Here is a 6,464-nt window from a genome sequence, read left to right as displayed (position 1 = left end):
TATTTATAAACACTCATAAACCTTTACCATTTACAATAATTTAATATATAAAAATAATGAATTAAAGTGTTTGTACCTGCAATCTCTTACACTTTATGTATATAAGAATCACAACAGGAACATGAATTCCACAATGCCCACAAGTTCAGAGATCATGCTAGAATTGATATATTAAAAATGTATTGATGAATTTTTACAAAACAAATAATATGAAATTGCAAATTAAAATGGATATTTTGTTTCACAATCATTTCAAGTATTGTAAATTAAAATGGATATTTATTTAATTTCACAATCACTTCTCATGAGATTAACTTTTTGGTACATAATTAATGTAGAAATTTAACCCTCTTATATGGACCAACCAAAATTATGACAAGTACTATAACATTGGTTTTCCTTTACTATAATATTGGTTTTCTTTTAATATTTACATAAATGAAAGAGTTTTACAAAGTATATGAAATATAGAGTTTTTTAAAGTGATTTAATTTTTAAGTATTGTTTTTTTAATATTGATTGAGTTGATAGGTTTATTTTACAACTTAGTATGAGAGGGTGTGTAAGTTTAAAATAAAATTAAAAATTATGTTTTGAATAGAAAAATAATATTGGTTATAATTAAAAAATAATGAATATAATGTCAAGTAATTAGAAGTAAAAAAATGTATGTTTACATCTTATACTTTTTAAAAATATTTCAACAAAAAGTTTAAATAAATTATTTAAAAATCTATGTTAACTAATTTATGCCCATATCAACTTCATATATATCTATATAAAGAAAAAAAATAAGTTTTATGGTTAAAAATTTTATTTGGTCCTATATTTACTCTATTTAGCATTCAAAAATATAATTTAAACAATGAAAAATAACATATCGTATTTTGCACTCTAAAAAAATTTACACAAAGAAATTTGATCTTTCTCAACTCATGTTAGATCCTTACTTAAGATAAATCTATAATAATATATTTTTCAATCTATTTGATGCAAAACAATGCCTTTTTTCGAATATGTAAATATTTTTTAATTATCATCATATAATTTTTACAAATTTTGTAAAGATGACCAGCATTGAAGCTTGCCTTATAATTTGATGAAAAATAATTCATTTTATAATATTTTAATAATATAAAAAATATTTTCCGATTTATACAAGTGTACTGACAACTAAACCATTAAAAATTACGTCAACTCATAACTTGTACAATATCAATAATTGTAGACCTACCGCTAGTGGTGTGAAAAATTACGTCAACTCATAACTTATACAATATCAATAATTAGGTGGATAGGCCTTCCTATGCATCAACTTCTTCGTCAACACTTTTACCCTGCTCCGTTCGATCAAGTGAGACACTTTCAACCGTTGATCTGAACCAGAAAGGAAACAACGGAAAATAAAAAAAGCACGGAAAGTCAAGAAATCAGAAAAGCTCACGAGAAAGGATTCTATGCAGAAAATCAAGAAAGCCCACCCTTTTTCCTGTGGAAAAATCATCAATCCCATGCCTTTCCGCCATGAAGCACTATCATTTCCTATTATGGAACTATAGGAACATGTTACGAAAGGCAACTGTAGCACCGTGAACAAGCTCGCCCTCTGTCAAAGCCTCCTTTAAACACTATACTCCCACATTCGATTCTGCTCCACAGTTTTCCTGCAATCAACGACATACTGGATAATAAGAGCCTTTTGAAGATCCACCCTTAGATATTCAGATTTCAGCCAAAAATGGCTCTGAACAGGGCTGCGGCTGATACGGATGGATCGGTTCATTCAACTTTTGCTTCAAGATATGTTTAGGAATCCTTGCCTCGGTACGTCTTCCTTCCTTCCTTCCCTCACCCCCATTCTACGGCTTTGCTTTTTCCAAGGATCGTTTTAATTCCACTAGCAAATAATGGGTGCATTCAGGATCTTTGCCATCTGTCTAGTCTGGTTTGAATGTGTGTGTTCTCAGGTTTCGAATGCCGGATAGGTCCATTCCCAAAGATGCCGCATATCAAATCATCAGTGACGAGTTGATGCTAGATGAAAACCCCAGGCTCAATCTTGCCTCTTTCGTGACTACATGGATGGAACCTGAATGTGATAAGCTCATCATGCAGGCCATCAACAAGAACTATGTTGACATGGACGAGTATCCTGTCACCACAGAATTGTAGGTAATGGTAGTTCTTGTGATAAACTTCCACTTTTATTATTTCTAGATTTGAAATCCGCTCTCAAATCTGTTTTGATCATTTAGGCCCTCGAAATTTTCTAAAAGGTTTGGGTGGTTTCCTCTTTTTTTTTTGGTTTGGAGACAGAGGGGTCGTGGAACTTCTTCCTCTTTTGCAGAACCTCATCAGTGGAGGGATCTTTGTAAAGCTGCGGCACGTAGTTGAACGGTGGATGTTCTAGTTCATTGACATCTTTGACAGCCGAGGTCCCTGATTGCTGCAAGAGGAAACAGCAGCTGCTGAGAGACCCCGAGGATCGAACCTTCGACCTCATGCTATTACTGCCAAGCAAAAATCTCAACATATTTTCCCCGTGTAAAATGGAATGAAGCCTCTTCTTCTGAAAGGGAATGAAGACTGAACCTTAGCCCGTCTCCACTGGTTTTTATCATGAGCATAAAGTAGCAGGGCATCGCCAGGAAGATTGGATGGAAGTCCACGTTGGTCCGACTCAGTCATAGTCCACTTTCCTAAATTTTGAGAATTCAGATTCCAATAATGTTGAAACATGTACGTTGTGGTGTGCAACTGTAGATCCGCTTAGTCTGATAAGGCTTTTGCAAAATATTCGGGTAATGTTTTGATAAAATTTAGTGGAATTTTTTAATTTCCATTTTAGTTATAGTGAGAAGTTTTAAAATTTTAGGTATTTAAGATTTTTTTGACGATGCTAAATCTATTTTCATGATCACAAACAAAATTCAAACACTATCAGATTTATTGAGAAAAAAATAACCATATCCAAACAAATTTGTCTCTCTATAAACAACACCCTTTAAATCAATTCAATGTTCAGTTGGGATCCTCTCTAAATGCAGATTCATCCCATTTTTAATTGATGTGACAGGTTTAATCAATTCAATGTTTAGTTGGATCCTCTCTAAATGTAGATTCATCCCTTTTTTAGTTTATGTGAAAGGTTTATGCAAACTTTTTTTTATGGGATGATGTGTTTAGTTGGAATAGATTCATCCCATTTTTAGTTGATGTGATAGGTTTATGCAAACTTTTTTATGGGATGATGTGTTAGGTCACCATATCCATTGCATGTGACCTCTTAGAAACCAGGTTTTTTATTTAAAAATTTTCCAAGTAGGTTTTTCATTTAATTTTTATTTATATAACTTTTTATTTTTATATTAGATTGAGTGGCTTATATGAATTTTTTAAAAACATAGTGGTTGTATTGGAATGGAGTCATCTATATAGATTTTTTATTTAATTTTTTATTTATATATTAAATAGAGTGGTTTATATAATTTTTTTGGGTTAAAAGTAGTGATTGAATTGGAATGGGAAAAGCTAAGCAAAAAAATTTAAAATTATATATATATATATATATATATATATATATATATATATAATTTATTTTTCTAATATATTAAAATTTATTTTTTATGTCGTTGTATTAATAGAGTAATGGTTAAATAATATTGATGAAATTAAAATAGTATAAAACATAGAGGAAAGCCTAACAAATTTTAAAAAACATTGTCACTATACAATCTCTAATTAATAAATTAATCACCAAATAAATAAAAGAAATTTATAATAATAAGAAAAGAAAAAATAATCTATTAATATATAATTTTGAAGTATTGTGCAAAATATTTGATAATAAAGAAACTAATGTTAAATAAAAATTAGAATCATAGTGAAACACCAAATTAAAATTTTTATTATTTTAAATATTTTAACTATGTATTAACTTTATTAAATTTTTAAGTATATATAATTTCATTTATGTGGATTAAAAAAAAAATTATGTTGTATTTTATAAAATATTTATATATATTTTAGTGTAACAAAATGTTTTTTATTATAAAATTTCAAAATATATATATATATATATATATATATATATATATATATATATAAATTTTAAATATAAATATTATTATAAAAATAAATTTTAATTTAATTTATATAAAAAATTATAATTATTAAATACAATAAAATTATTATTATTATTATAGTGGTGAAATGATACTAAAGTCAATTTTATTTATAAAAAATGTAATGTTTAGTTTTTTTTAAATAATCACAATTAATGTAAGTAGATGTACATTCTCAAAATAAGTGACAGATGATTTTAATTTACCCAATGTGTGCATATCTCCTCTCTGAGCTTAGCCTAATTTGTGAAAGATGCTCTTTAGATGGTAGTATCTAGAAACTAGAAACTAGAGTCCAACTAAATATGTCTATTTTGAAGTAGAGTTTAGAGGATTACATGAAGGTGATTCATCTATTTAATCTTTGAATTGAATTTATTACATTATACCATTTGTTTAATCCTTGATGCCTTTCAAAAAGAAGGAAAAAATGAAATCAACATATGGGCACAGTGTTTTAGTAAATATATATTCTAATGGGTTTATCATAGTTTGATAACTAATCTCTGCAAATTAGTTTATGTATGGGTCTATGTGTGCAAAGGTTGAGATTCATATATCTAAATTCATTGTTTGATTTTGCAAATTGCTATATGATTTATATGATGTAAGTCTTTGATACTTGTGATAAATTATGTTAGACTTTCAATTAGAATTATTTGATCTTGTAGTAAATTTCTTTCCATCTATTAGAATCCAATAATATAAGAAGTCAAAACATTGATTAATTTGGAACTCCAACTAATTTTTTTGAAGTTTTGAGTTGATTCAAAATTGAGAAAAAATCTTGAAGATATTCCTTCACCATACAAAGATGTAAAATGATGGTATAACTTTATTCATCCCTAAAAAAATTGTCAAATTTGTAATGAGGAAAATAAATCGCATTGCTATAATATTAGCTTACGTGATTTTAAATTCTAAAATTAATCTTTCAAAGATCCAACCATCTCAAAATCCATTTCTTCCTTTTTATTAATCTTTTGAAAAGAAGAGTCGATACATATAATAAAGTATATGACTATATTTTAGTATCTCTTCTAAAGAAATTCAACAATTCTAATTTAATAATCTTATGGGCCTCTCTTTGTACCTTTTGAGACAATTGCTAATTGTAGACTTACCACTAATGATATTAAAAATTACATCAACTCATAACTTGTACAATAACTTATACAATATCAATTGGTAGTGTCAATTTTTAAATGATTTTTTTTTAATTGCGTTCAACAATCAATACAAATACGTCAACTTCCACTTTACAATTAAGATATCTTATTTTAAATAAATGTTTAACATTTGAACTATTTATGGAGTGGGTTTTTCCTTTTTCCAACGCTTTTAAAGTGGCACGCTTATTCCCATGACAAGGTCACTGACCTAAAAGAATCGCAATAGTCATTTTATTGATATGTGCTTATATCTTTGGAAATAATGGTAAATAACAAGTTCATTTAACAACCATCATAATAAAGTGATATATTAACTGGTTTATATTATTGTAAAATTTATTTATTTATTTAAAAAAATAAGAGTTAATGAATTAAAAAAATATAATTAATTTTAAAAGTATATAAAAATAATAAAATTTATATTTTTTCTTGGATTAGGGTGTCATCACATTTATCAAAGAGAGGTATATTTTTCCTGTTAAATGTTATTTGATTTAATAATGAGAAGGGTTGCGTGGTGGCCATTCTCTAAGCATATTGATGGTTTTTTTATTCATTGTAAACAGGATATAGGCGTCCGATATAGGACAAGGCATTTACTCCCAGCCAAGAACATGAATTTTGCGATTAGCACTTAGTAGGACATTCATTCCCTTATTTTTTCCGCTTTGCGGGTGGCTGGACACTGTGGATTTGGGAAGGCAGAGAGGTTCAGGGTGCTTAAGGTCATAAGCAAAGCATTTTCAGGTTTGATCATCATGGTCAACGAAAGGGGTCAAGCCAAGAGAGGTGGCAGAGAACATGGGCTCAACGTCTCCCTCCCTAGCTGGTCAAGGAGAAGAACGATTTAACGAAGATTTGCCAATGCACATTTGTCGCTTAGTCATTTCCATGGAAGCGCGGGAGCATAAGAACATTGGTAATGGCCACTAGGTCGTCAGGAACCTGCTAGGAAGAAATCTCTGAGACCACGAAGAAGCCAGGGTGAGGGTGGAATTATCGAATTCTTGAAATTGATTCATATTTAGTTTACCCTCACATGAATTTGAGGAATATGTCTAGAGCTTTGGGAATCCCTTTTCCCCCTCCTCCCCCTCCTCCGACTTCCTCCAACTCTCATGAAGGTTCAAAAGTTGTTGATTCAAATCATTAGGGAAACAAACCTTCC

Source organism: Pinus tabuliformis, chromosome 2_2 (genome assembly GCF_031772625.1).
Source record: "Pinus tabuliformis cultivar Carrire ecotype Pingquan chromosome 2_2, CPIR1, whole genome shotgun sequence".
NCBI classification, from domain to species: domain Eukaryota; kingdom Viridiplantae; phylum Streptophyta; class Pinopsida; order Pinales; family Pinaceae; genus Pinus; species Pinus tabuliformis.
The sequence above is the reverse complement of the archived record's forward strand: the minus strand, read 5'-3'. Positions refer to the sequence as shown.